The sequence below is a fragment of the Apium graveolens genome, chromosome 2, assembly GCF_009905375.1.
Source record: "Apium graveolens cultivar Ventura chromosome 2, ASM990537v1, whole genome shotgun sequence".
NCBI lineage: Eukaryota > Viridiplantae > Streptophyta > Magnoliopsida > Apiales > Apiaceae > Apium > Apium graveolens.
In genome coordinates, this window is record NC_133648.1 from 310,665,094 (window position 1) to 310,680,245 (window position 15,152).

General features: G+C 35.5%; 1 non-coding gene across 1 annotated transcript; it reads left to right on the forward strand.

Moving 5' to 3' along the window:
• The first annotated feature begins 1,267 nt into the window (after positions 1-1,267).
• LOC141709816 (small nucleolar RNA R71) lies at positions 1,268-1,374 on the forward strand. The gene has a single exon (XR_012570373.1). It is a non-coding gene; the product is annotated as a small nucleolar RNA R71 (small nucleolar RNA).
• The last annotated feature ends 13,778 nt before the right edge of the window (positions 1,375-15,152 follow it).

Below are 15,152 nucleotides of genomic sequence, written 5' to 3' on the forward strand. Positions count from 1 at the left end.
AAAGGCACTTGTCAAAAGTTAGATTGCCAATGGTGTAAGGAATGGTGAAGCTTCCTGGATCTTTCAGTTTTGGTGGTAACTTTTGCTGCAGAACAGCGCTGCATTCTTCCGTGAGAGCAACGGTTTCAAGGTCATCCAGTTTCACCTTCCTTGCAAGAATAGTCTTCATAAACTTCGCATAACTAGGCATTTGTTCCAGAGCCTCAGCGAAAGGTATATTGATGTGAAGTTTCTTGAACACCTCCAGAAACTTCCCGAACTGTCTATCCAGCTTTTGTTGCTGCAATCTCTTAGGAAAAGGTGGTGGAGGATAGAGCTGTTTCTCCCCTGTATTAGCCTCAGGCAGAGTGTGTTCAACAGTAGTCTTCCTTGGTTCCGCCGCTTTCTCCTTTTGCTTAGATTCTTCATCTCTAACTTCAGCTTCGACTTCCTTTGCCTTTTCAGCATAAGCCACTTTTCTAGACCTTAAGGTAATAGTCTTGACTTGCTCTTTAGCTTCCTTCCTGCCTGGTACTTCCGTGTCACTGGGAAGAGTGCCAGGTTGACGATTGAGCACTGCATTGGCTAATTGACTGATTTGATTTTCCAAGGTCTTGATAGAAACCGCCTGACTCTTGCACAACAGCTTAAGTTCCTCAAAACCGTCTGACTCTTGCACAACAGCTTAAGTTCCTCAAAATCAGCACTAGTGGGTGCAGATGTACTTCCCTGTTGAGGATATGATTGCCTTGTAGCATACTGCTGTGGTTGCTGGAATCCAGGTGGGTTAAACTGTTTACTCATTCCTTGCTGATATGGTGGCTGAATAGCATTCTGATTATTCCCCCAGCTGAAATTTGGATGATTTCTGTTATTAGGATGATAGGTCGTTGGCACAGGCTGCTGTTGTCGCTGATAATTATTCACATACTGAACAGATTCGTTGACAAGAGAACACTGATCCGTAGCATGAGAACCTGTAAAAAGCTCACAAACCATAGCTATTTGATTAACTCCATACGTAGCCAGAGAATCAACCTTCATTGATAGCACTTGGAGCTGGGCTGCAATAGCGGTGGCTGCATCAACTTCCAGAATACCTGCTACCTTGCCTGACGTCATCCTCTGAGTTGGGTTTTGATGCTCATTTGCAGCCATCGTCTCTATAAGATTATACGCCTCAATATAGCTTTTAGCCCATAAGGCTCCTCCAGCTACTGCATCGAGCATGGGCCGAGATTGGGCCCCCAAACCATTATAGAAACCAGTGATCACCATCCAATCCGGCATTCCATGATGTGGACATTTTCTCAACATTTCCTTGTAGCGTTCCCAAGCCTCGCACATAGATTCTGTAGGTTGCTACGCAAACTGAGTAAGAGCACTCCTCATAGCAGCAGTCTTTGCCATTGGATAAAACTTCACCAGAAACTTTTGCGCAAGATCTTGCCACGTAGTGATGGACCCAGCTGGTTCAGAATGTAACCAGTCTTTGGCCTTGTCCCTTAGTGAGAATGGGAAAAGCCTCAACTTGATAGCCTCATCAGTCACGCCATTATACTTAAAAGTGCTGCAGATCTCGACAAAATTCCTTATATGCATGTTGGGGTCTTCAGTTGCCGCTCCGCCAAAAGAAACAGAATTCTGCACCATCTGAATAGTGCCCGGCTTGATTTCAAAGGTGTTAGCTTGAATAGCCGGATGAAGGATGCTTGACTGAATGTCATCAATTTTAGGCCGAGAAAAATCCATAAGAGCTGGATCAGCTTGAACAATACGATCTCCCATGTTTACTGGTTCTTTCTACTCAGTTCCTGAATCCGAATCCTCAAAATCTAACTTCTCCGGAATATCAAGAACTTCGTCTGTCTCCTCCGCTATATCTAAAGTCCTCTTGCGAGCACGAGAACGAGTTTGCATAAACGCTTGCTAAAGTACCTGAAACACAACCGAAAAGAGTAAGTAACTACTACGTCCTAATCACTGAGTCCTAATGACCAATGATGGTAAGTACATAAACTAAACAAATACGCCGAGTCCCCGGCAGCGGCGCCAAAAACTTGTTAGGGCGAAAACACGCGCTAATATTCACGCAAGTATACGCATTCGCAAGTAATATAGAATACTTTCTAGTTCGTTCCCTCAGAGACTCAGACTAAATTATTGTCTAATTAAACTCACTCACCAATGTATGATTACTTCTCAATGTTAAGATAATAACACTTAAAATTGTTGATTAAATATTAACTATAATTAACTACTTAATTAACCACTTAACTAACACTTCAATTTATCAATAATAAAACACTCATGAGATCACAACTTCATTATTACTTCCTTCTATAGCCATTGTTATTACCTTTAGCATGTGACAGTGATGATATTAATCGAATAACACGAAACTGATAAAAGCCAACTTTCATTGTACTAATACCATTCTACCAAGCATCCACAATTAAGATAGAAGTTGAATAGTCATCAATTATGTTGAGTTCCTATATGTCTACAGAAATTGACAACACAACGATTTAAGCACATGTTATTCCTTTTGATTACATAGGGCAAATAAAACTGTTAGAGTTACCCACTAATCATGCTCAACGTACATGAACCTATGCTAGCATGGCAAGTTCTAAATCTCAAGATCCACCATCGCTTCACAAGAGATTAACACCCTATCTTATATGTTCGCGACGCACATAAGACGAATACGCACAACCAATACTAGATATCATGCAATCATCACACACTAAAGTATTAAACAATTAACTAAAGAATTCCATAATAAATCCGTTGCAACCCCATGATCACGATTAGCCCATAATAGAACTTATCGCCATCATGGGTTCATATGAAATCATGACAAACAAACACAAGAAAATAATAACTAAACTAATTATATTAAAACAGAGTACGTCACAAGAGTAAATAAGTCAAAGCAAGAAAACTAGCATCCAACGTTACAACGAAACAAGAATCACAAGAAAATATGCTTCCTCTTCGTTGCGATGTGCTAAATCGGTCTTCTTCCTTATCTCCTTCGCTTCTTGCGTAAAACACAATCTAAAACATAATCCCCTTAATACTCTCTGTGAAAACGTCTCAAATCTACCTATATAATAGTCCCATAAAACTCAGATTACATAGAAGTTGGAAGCCAAACAGAAGTAGAAGTCTAAAATAATTTATCTTTTTCCCCGACCCTGCGCGGCCGCTCAGCATAGCTGCACGAGCGCGCAGGTTGCTGCGCGGCTGCTCAACATTGCTGTGCGGGCGCGCAGGCCTCTACTGGAAAAAATCCAGGTTTGCTCCGTTTCTTCACAGTAATCTGCCCATTCCTTTCCTCTCGCAATGGTGAACACATGCCAAGGCTTATTCTTGATGATTCCTCCCCCGAAATCCAACTAATACCCTGAAATGCATAAACACTAGAAAAACGCATCAAATACACAAAATACTTGATTTTAAGACACCAATTTAAGCCATTTTAAGACGTTCTAAGTGGTATAAAATGCCACTTATCAAATATCCATTCCCCACATACCAAAAAGAATTGGAGAATTGATGAAAGTTAACATCTGGGGGGCTGTCGAACAACCGGCGCATGTTTCTGACAGTGATCACACTTCTTCACAATCTTTGGAATCAGCCATCATTTCTGGCCAATAAAGGCCTAAACGGGTTATCTTATGTGCTAGATCTCTGCTCCCCAAGTGTTGCCCACAAATACCTTCGTGTACTTCTTTGAGAGCTAAACGCACCTCATCAGGTGTGAGACATCTTAAGTAAGGAACCACATAAGATCTTTTGTATGAAATTCCATCAATCAAAGAATATCTCAATGCTCGCACAACCAACTTTCATGCTTTAGTTACATCATTCGGGGCTTTTATTGCCGCTCACGGCTTGTACTTGATGTTGAATTCTCCCAATTCTATGGCCCATTTAATCTGTCTCACACTAGCTTTGGGAATATGAATAATATTTCTCAAAGGCTGATTTATTAGTACCTCGATCTAATGAGCTTGGAAGTAAGGACGCAACTTCCTTGAAGCCATCACCAAGGCTAAATCAAATTTTTCAATAGTCAAATAATTCAACTCTGCTCCATGCAGAATCTTACGGACATAGTATATGGGTTTCTGGATTTTAAGTTCTTCTTAACCAACACGGCGCTCAAGGCATTTTCTGAGATGACAAAATATAAGTACAAAGTTTCATACAAGACTGGTTTAGCTAAGAACGGGGCTTGAACTATGTAGTTCTTTAATCCTTCAAATGGCTCTTGAATTTCCTCGGTCCATATGAAATCTTTTACTTTCTTCAAGGCTTTGAAGAATGGCAAGCAGTCGTCTCTAGATTTGGAGATAAATCGTCCCAAGGCAGCAAACCCTTCCAGTGAGTTTTTGAACATCTTTAATAGACCGCGAAGGATCCATGTCCAAGATGGTCTTTATCTTGTCAGGATTTGGTTTAATCCCCTCTTGGAGACCATCAATCCCAAAAATTTTCTAGATCCCACATTGAAAGCACACTTTGCAAGGTTTAACATCATTTGTGATATCTCAGAACCTCAAAAGCTTCCCCCAAATGGGTTATGTGATCATTCTTCATAAGACTCTTGACTAACATGTCATCTACATATAATTCCATAGTTTTTCCAATAAGATCTTTAAAAATTTTATTTACCAACCTTTAATAGGTAGCTCATGCATTCTTGAGACCAAACGCCATATCAAGATAACAAAAATTATCAAAGTCGGTGATGAATGATACCTTTGGGATGTCATCCTTATACATCTTGATTTGATTGTATCCATTGAATTCATCCATAAAGCTTATAATTTCATGACCAGCGGTCGCATGCATCATTCAGATCAGTCCACACACATTCTCCAATTTCTATTAGCCTTCTTCACCATTACAGGATTTGCTAACCGCCCTGGAAATTGTATCTCTTCAATGAAACCAGCCTCCACGAGCTTCTCCACTTCTTGTTTGATTGCTTCCGGCCTGTTCGGGGAAAAAATTCTTTTATTTTACTTCATCATCTTTCGATTTGGGTCCACATTCAATTTGTGAGTGATTAGTTCCGGTTCTATGCCAGGCATATCAGCTGCTGACCATGCGAATACATCACTATTTTCTTGTAAAATCCTCACCAGCTTCCCTCTAAGGGGCTTCTCAAGTGACGCTCCAATTAAAGTCACTCTCTGAGAATCCTCGGGAGCCAAAGGGAACAGAATCAAGTCTTGTGATGACTTCCCTCTTTTCTCGTCATTCTCACACATATCCAGGTCTTTGATAGGAAAAACTTGCCTCCCAAAACAACTCCTTGCCATCTTTTGATCTGCTCTTTCTTCCCCAATCCCGTTCTAGGTGGGAAACTTCATCACTGAATGGTAAGAAGAGGGTACTTCCTTGAAAGCATGTATTCCCGTTCTTCCCATGATTGCATTGTATGTGTTGATCCAACTTTTACCATTACAAAGTCAAACATCTGTGTTTCTAGTCTTGGTTCCTGACCTATAGTCGGAGCCAACTTAATTATTCCCTCAACAGGGCACTCGAATCCAGCAAAATTATATATTGGCATATTAGTTAGGGTTAATTGAGAATCATTGTAACCCATCATTATAAAGGTATCATGGAGTAAGATGTTTACCGAGGCTCTATTATCTACAAGGACTCTTTTCACCGGGATGTTGCATATTATCGGTGTTATGACCGGAGGATCGTTATGAGGAAATTTGACACCCTCTAAATCAATATCATTGAATGTCATTGTTACTCTTGTCCTAGCCCTCTTCGGGGCTTCTCCGATAATATATGCATAACTTCTCTAGTATATGCCTTCCTCGAGTTTTTAGATGAACTAGCAGCAGTCGGTTCTCCAAAGATTGTATTTATCACTGGCCCTCGGGGTCGTGGTCCTCCAAAGATTACGTTTATCATCGGTCCCCTGGGTTGGGGATTTCGCCCCTGATCATCCTGATCCATTTGAGATCCTCGAAGTTCCTTCTTCCATTATTATTCCAATCCCCTCCATCTCTAGTATACTTGCTCGGCCTTCTTTTTCAAATAAAAAATTCAATTTCATCTTTTAGTTGTCTACACTCATCGGTGTCATGGCCAGCATCCTTGTGAAATCTACAATATTTGCTCTTATCTAGCTTGGTAGGATCAGCCTTCAGGGGCTGAAGCCAACGAACATCCCTATCCCTTTCGATTTCCATTAATATCTGACTTCTAGGAGCATTCAGTTTAGCATATTCAGTGAACCTTTATCCAGGTCCACTCTTTTTCGGGGTTAAATCAGCGTTTGGCTTATTTCTAGGATACTTGTCCTTGGCATTATATTCTAGATCAGTCTTTCGCTTCATGCCACCAACGGGCTTCTTATTAACTATCGTCTTCCTCATACTTTCCTCCACTTTGATATACTTCCCGGCCCTATCTTGAAGCTGCAACATGCTTTCAGGGGGGTGCTTGGTTAATGACATCTTGAAGAACTCGTCCCTAGTTCCTTGCTGCAGTGTTATTATAGCTACCTACACAATGCTCATGAGAGATGCCGAACTCTTGTCATGCACTCTTCCAGTAATGAATTGCTTAATGAGAACTTGACTTAAGTCTCTAAAGGATCCAATTGAATTCGGAGAAAAACGGCTATACCACCTTGGAGCCATTCCCGACGGGGTTTTAGGAAAGGTCTGACACTTAATTGTGTCATTCACGGGCTGTAGCAACAGTGCATTAGATAATGTTCTGACATGATTTGAGGGATCCCCAGTGCCATCATAAGGTTTCATGGTGGGCATCTTATACTTCCTTGATAAGTTGGAATTCATTATTGAATGGTGGAGTTAGATCATCAAGATCTCCTAGGGGCATGAGATCACTTGAATCAGCCCTTAGAGCAACATCCCTTCTTGGTATTAGACCATCTAGGTCTATGATTTGAGGAGGATCTGTCCTCCTCGGAGGTAGTAGGGGTCTTGGGGTCTAGTGCGCCTCCAGGTCCCACTTCATCCTTTGGATCTCAGCTTCGTGAGCCCTGATCTTCTCTTATACTTCTTGGGAATTCATTCATCGTGTGCTCCTAGGGCGTTGGTTAGCATCAGGCATTGATTCTTTACCAGCATGCCTCCTTCTCAGAGCCACATCATCATCCGAAGATTCAGAATCTCTTTCAATGTAAGGTCCAGAGAATTCTTGGTCTTCCGGAATAGAAGCCAAACCTCGTAGTTGTGGGGCATCTGCTCTTGTGCTTCACTCCAATTAGCATGCCCACTTCCTCCAAACCCGGGGTATAGGGGTATCCCGTAAACGGGGTTAGTTGTTACAGTAGTTGAATACTCATACCCAACGATTTGAGGATTCACTGGTGCATGAACCTGCTGAAATTGTGAACGCGTCCCTTGAGGAGCTAGAGGATTCGTCCCTTGTGGCTCAGGCTTAGTTTCCCCTATCAGGGTTCCTCCTTGGGTGGAGGCGTAGCAAGAGTGTGGGGGTATTTCCACCATTGACGAAATCGTTTGGGTTGTCCCAGCTGGTGTTCCTTCGGGGGCGTCGTTTTCGCTCCGTTTGTTCACCATGGTTGTTGTTATGTTTTCTCACAAACATCGCTAAATGTTATGGATAAAAATTTAGGGTGTATTTATTGCAAGGGTTCGTGAGCTTCGAATCTCGATTTGACTTCTCTCGTGCTTCATGACTCTATCTGCCTTAACAAGATGCCTATGTTCCTTGATGTATGCCAATGATTATGTCAAAAACGTAGTTCTCATTTGTGGGGTGAGGCCCTTATATATGCATGAGATGCCTTGAAATTAGATTAGGATTAGGAGACTTGGTGGAAAAATCTAAAATTTAGATTGGACTTTGGAGTCCTATAATGCAGAAAATTGAATCATATCTTATGTAATTTCTTGGAGGTGAATCTCAAAGGAGTTGTGTCCTTATTTGGACTTTACTTATTAGCTGATTTTCTCATATTAAATAATTACGAAATTAATTAATATTCAGGCTTTTTGGGCCTTCATAAATGGGCCTTGTAAGCAGCCAAGTCCAGTGTAATTAATGCAGTATTAATGACACAATCGAGGTTTATTTTATCCCCTTATCACTTATTATGATTTTTTTATCTTAATATGTAAAATTTTTTGTTATGATTAAATTGTAAATAATTAATGACTTTTAACCATTAACATTATTAGTATGTTTATAAATACTAGTTTATAGCCCGTGCTTTGCACACAGGGATTTCAAAAATTATTTAATAAAATAAATAAATAAATTTATAATTTAAATTGAATAATATGATTATGAAAGATTAAATTATTTATATAATAAGTGTATTACATCTACATATTATGATAAATTTATTTAAGAACTACTTTCATCACATATGTTATTTTTATGTTATATATTTTATGAGATTATTTCTATAAATAGATCTGTTAAAATTTAAACTTACTTCAAATTTGTATTAAAAACTTACCTTAAGTGGTTTTTTAAAAAAAAACTTACCATAATAAACACAATTCATATTTAAAATTGTATTATAAAGTTTCTATAATTAAAATGGGTCATAATAATTAAAATGGGTCATAATAAGTACATGGATCTTTTATAAACCTAATATGGATACCAAACCTAAAAATGGATAGTCCACTGGGTCAAATTAAAGTTAAAAATCATATCCGAACCAAAATATGGATACATTTATAATATATAGATTTGTTGTTGGCGAAATTCGAAGTACTATATAAGTAATAATATAAATATTTGTTATTGACGAGATTTGAACCTAATAATTTGAGTAATGTATTTTCTTCTAATATTTTGATCTAACTGTCCATATCATTTAACTAAGAAGATCAAACGAAAAACAATATACAAATTTATCACAGATCCAGCTTATTATGGTTTAGAATACATTTAAGTATGGATTTAGTTACACCCTTATTTCGATACACCCTTATTTCGATGGACCAGTGATGAAAGTTCAATGCATAATTTAATTTCACATTTATTTTGTTTCACTTTTAGATTACTATCTTATTTACAGTTTTATTTTATTTTTTTAATAAAATAATATAATTGTTGATATTCTACCAAGTTAACAAGTAATGTTTTTTTATAATTTTATATAGTATTAATTTGATATTTGGTATTATATAATGATGTTAATTTAATTGTTTCATATGTTGTAATAAATAGATTGAATTATAATTAATTAACTTAAAATATTGTAAGTAAATTTTCTCAGACTTGAGTTAATATTAATTATTATTAATAATTATTATTATTATAATTACATACAAAATATATTAAGAGATTGCAAAGTCACCAATAATTCCTCCCAAATATATATCACATCATAAAAATTTGATACATACATGAGCAAAATCACAAACACAAGAAGTCATACTCAATTTATTGGGGGTCTTCACCACTATACAAAAGAGGAGATTAACTACAGACACTGAGGCCTCCATAACAATTAATAAAACTAAAACCATAAAAAACGCAAGAAAAGAAACGGAGATAGATCAATTCAATTAAAAAATAGAGGATTTTTTGAAATGAAGAAACCTGCAAGAAAATGCTCGGAAATCTCTCTCGAGCATCACTCAAATGAAAACATCGATCACCTCTAGATCCGATCTCTCTCCGCTGAAGAACTTTAACACTGTTCAACAGCCTGTAATCACTCTCAACTGATTTCCTGTTAGCATTCACTCTGTGCTCATTTCTGGCCCTTCTATTCCTTGCACCAATTCTTCTTGTTTCCATGTAGTAAACCACCTAGATTTTGAAAACCAGGAGAATTAAAACGCCCAAATAATTTTCTCAGTAACAAGGGAACAAGAGGAATGTAAATGATATGTATTCAATATAATATATATTGTTTGTAGATAATAGGCAATGCAGCTATTTTCTTTCTTTTCGGTTGGAATGAGTACAAAAGATTGCTTATTTTTGTATTTATCACTCTAGAGCGGCTACAAAAGTATTTAGTACTCTTGAAGGAGTGTTTTGAGGACGTAACCTTCACAGAATTAAGATATTAGTATCCGTTTGATTTAGATTTAGTTTAGGAAACTAGGACATGTTTGGATTTGAATTTCTTTGAATAAAAATTTAATTAGTTAATATAGACTATGCTGACATTCAGGTTTTTTTGATTAAAATATTAGTCTTTTTGAGAAAAAACTACAATGCTCTAGGATTTTATTTGACTTAATTTGTAAATTTAATTTAATATAATTAATTTGAGTTTTTAGCTCCAATGTTACGAAATTTGTTTGATTAGCTTGATATTTAGGAAGTATAAATTTTAAATTTCTTGAATTCAAATGGATCTAAATATGCTAGCGGGCATGTTAGAATAATGTAAAAAAAATCTTAGATACTATATCATAGTAATTAGCTATATAAAATGATCCTAATCATCTATAAATTCAAATAATCCATGAGATTGTATATATATTAGCATCTTTCAATACTACTTAAAACACGTTAGACATTGGTTAAAACCCGATATCTATGTAAAAATAGACCGATGTCTTCGCACTATTATTAAAGGTATTTTTACATAGACATCAGGCTTTACGGTGGCAACTGGTGTCTTATTCAATTTTTTTGTAGTATAATTGAATAATGCTAAGTTCAGTATTACAATATTAGGATAACTAGGGCTATTTGAACATATAGCACACAAGCTACGTAGAGAAATTAACATCGATGAACAACTGATGTCTGTTTGTATATTTAACATCGGTTTTCTTATAGAACCGTGGTTAAAGTAACTAGTCATCAGGACTAAGAAATACTAATTATGGTTGTTATGTCTCGTAGGTTTAGTTAATTGCATGTAAAAATAGTTACGAAGATGCTACCTAATAGACCGAGAACCATCATTAGTATCATAATCTCATTACTTTAGTTAATTTTACCTTAAAAATACTTTCGAAAATGCAAGCTATATATGATAAACGTAGATAATAATTAGTAGCATAATACAAGACTAATATAAGAGTAACAATAAAGGGGCGTTAAGTTAGTTCGGAAAAATGAAATATAATTTGGAAAGAAAAATGTGCAGAAAGGAAATGAATGACCATGAATTATTTTACATGTTTAGTTTGTATCCGGAAATGAAATGCAACGATAGTTCTATGATTGTTTTTGGATTTGATTTTTTTTGAAATTATCAAATCTTTAATTATTTATAGTCATATTTTTCACAAAATATTTTATTTACAATTTAATAAATTTATTATTTAAAATACAAATATATCAAAATTAATTTTATTCTATAACAATTAAATTATAAAGTGTTTTAATTTTTGAAAATATAATTGACATAAACTTTATATGTAAAATTTAAATGATAATTACATATACAAAAAGTATGAAGAAAACGGAAACTAAATATGAGGGTGGTGTGGGTAATGAGTCGAAATTGATATATCGATTGTAAATGGCTAAGGTTGACTGGTTAAATTCGACCAGTTTAGTTCGACCGATCTTTTTCGACCGATAATTTACAACCATTTCCGGTCGAATTTAGGACCATAATATTTTTTCCTTGAAATTTTAAATTTCCACTTAAAATTTAACACTTCTGCTTATTGTTTTTAAATTTGACCAGGAAATGGTCTTGTAAAAGTAGCATAAATTCGAAAACAACTTGATCGATATATAGAAAATAAGCATTCCATTCCAACAGAACCAACAATTGGAGTCTGAAGTAACCTTTTACAATAGGTCTCTGAACAAGAACAATCTTGTAATAAGCCTCTATCCAGATGAGAGATTGAAGAAAGCGATGTGTGCCCCACTTTTTGGGGTTTCAACTAGCTTCCATGATCTCATTTATAAAGGAGAGCCCATTAAAGTAAATAAGGTAAATGTAAAGGTGCGGAGCCTAAAGAATTGGGTACGGGTCAAATTTACTCTAAACAAGAGTCAGCTGAAGATGAGCAAATGATTATATATCCTCACTTTGACGAACTACTCGATTTTCTTACACCCTTTATTCTCGATTCTTCCGCTTCTTCTTCGTTGTCATATCATCATCATCTCCATCCTTTCCATATTTTTGGTTATTTTGTATGAATTTCGACGACTAAATAAATTAAAGATTTCAATTTCTTATCTTGTATAGTATGTGTATATATTGAATTATCAAAGAGATTATATATATATATATGTATATATTTAATTTTATGGATAGAACACACTAAGAGAATAATACACTTGACTAGTTGTACTAGCCAAGATAAATGTTTAATTAGATCCTAATAGTGAACTTATAACAACGGTAATAATATGAGTTAACCAGTATACTGGATTGGACACTATAAAACTAATCATTCTACAAGTACACATATTTTCCACCTCGATATATAAGTCTGATGACTTCTTGTAATTGATAATAATAATCGTCAATAATATAATCACGTGAACTTCATTCACCATAACTCTTGAACTAGCACTTGAAGTAGATTTAGTATGAAATTTGTAGCCATTCACCTTACATATTTTATAGAAAATTGTCATTTCCGCTGGTCCCGAAAATAAGGTTCTAAAATGCAAACTAATTACAGGATCATTTTCAACCTTAAGCTTAATTCATGTCTTGAACTCGGCTTTTAAAAATATCTTCGATTTTTCTGTGTTTCGTTTGATTTGTTTTCTTTGAAATGAGTTTTATAGTATTCTTGAATGTAATTAAGGTTGAACTTCCGATCTGCAACAAAATATATTCTTCAGGAACTAATTGTTCATCACCCGTCAAATATTTTTTAGCGTACTTTCCCATTGTACTAACAGGATATGTGAATACCTTTATTTGATGTTCATTATAAGGGGTACAGCACAACCTCGTTAAGGCACACTTGAGTATGAACCATTAGATTTAGGATCAATGTACAATAATAAATATTCAACTACTCTTTCAATCGAACCTTTGACCCTCGTCTGATTATGAAACTTATGCTTTATATACTATATCATTCGCTCAATAAAATACATCAAATGATAATTGATATATAACGACTCGTGTATTTTTGAATTATTTAAATGTGTGATTATTATGGAAATTATTACATAAATATGTGTATTGGTTTTGATCGATATGAATTGTTTGATTATTATCTAGATGTGATTTATGGTGAACCGGGTTGTCCGCGCGATTAATTATGGGATCGTATTAAATTGTTTTCACTTTCAAAAATGGATATAGTGCAAATTTATTCGCATAAATATTGGGAATATTTCTAAAATTGTTTTCATAATTTTATAATTACAAAAATTATTTTTAGGATTTTATAAAATTGAGAAATCAATCTTTTATTAATTATTTATCTTTAAATGATTTTTTGAATGCTTTTATTTGTAAAATCCATATTTAATTCTAGAATTCTTCAAAAATTATGAAACTCATATTTATTTAAGTCTGGAATATTCCGAGAATTTTAAAATTATCTTTAGAATTTTCGGGATTAATTTGAATCGCGCGTTGATTCGTTTATTTGAGAAAAGCGGGTATAAATTGTGTTTCATAAATCATTTTAAAAATTTCAAAATTTATGTATTTATAAACTTCGGGATATTTATAACATTTTAAGATTATTTTCGTGATTTTCTGAATTTGTTTTAAGTACAGCTCGGTTCTTTAATTGTAAAATGTGGGTACGAGTTGCGTTTCAAAATTTCTTTAAAAATTACGGAAATTTTAGTTTTATTAGTTTCGAGATTTTTAGAAAATTTTAAGACTATTTTGATAATTTTGCGAGTTTATTTCATGTGCAACGTGGTTCGTTAAAACTCAAAGTGCGGGTCAATACCGGGCAAAAAAGAAATGCGTGTCCAGAATTAGATATGTGTCATCTTCTCAGGAGTTCATTGTACACGTGTAGTGTTGATATTGTTGGGTTTAGAAATTAAAAAAAAGAGATACATAGAAATTAAGAACAGAGATATGCAGTTCCGGCGACGCCATCTCCATCTATTCCGGTAAGTCGCCGGTTCCGGCGAACTCCCCGCCGGCCCGGTTCTATTTTTGCCTCACAGCTTAGTCTCGATTTATCAGTCAAATATATATGCACACCTCCATATGTGTGTGTATGTAAGTATCATTGATTAATTTTTTGTGTGGTCTGCAGCCTTGTGTTTCCATTTCTACGGCGATTATTCACCGCTGCCCTGTTGCTCAGTTGTTCGGTGTTCGTGAAAATAATTCGTATACTCTGTAGATTCTGATTCGTGATTATTACTTCGGATTATGGATGATTGTTTATTCGATTATTTTTTGAAATTCCGTAATGAATATTCAATATATGTACTCGGATTATTTTGGTAAATATTTCGAATAAACCCTTTTGATTATTCGGATTTTATTCTTTTTCGAGAAGTTACTAATTAATTATCGGCGGGACTCGTTAGGAAACCCGAATTTGGTCGGGCACCAATGAGACTTGCCGCCGTCGGCAATGAGCTTTAGCGAGCCGACAGTGGACCGTGATGAATTATTCCGAGTCCTAATAATTTAAAACAAATACGAGTATAAATATATGATGTAATGATAATTAGTTGGTTAAAATGGTGTTTGGGATTGGTGAAATGGATATCGGTTGTATTGGTGGAATAAATTGTTGAAATGGTTGTTGAGATGTGACGTCGAGTTATTCGACGGGTAGGCCGATAAACAGAGGAGGTGCTGCCCGAATTTTTGGAAATTATTTTAGAAATTCGGGACATACCCTGTAATTATCGGTACATCATGCGAGTATAAATAAGTATATATATATTATGCGAGACTTGATTGTATGTTGAGATGATTGTTTTGTCAGAACCCAATAACCCTGATTTCGTAAAATTACGAGTATACGTATTTTCTGAGAACGAACACTAAACCGATTTTGAAAACGTGAACCCTGATTGTTGTGTGTGTTACTATAATATATATAATTATGAGTTGGGTTTGAATGTCGTTGGGTAGAATTAGTATCGAGGAAATGTCAAGTATACCTGGACGTCTAATGTAGGGTATTTCGACCCTGTAGGTTATAGTCGGGAACCTGAAAGTGAACGGTGTACTAAAGATAACCTAGTGGTCAGTTGACGAGCTCAATAGAGTTTCAACAGAAAGATCTAAG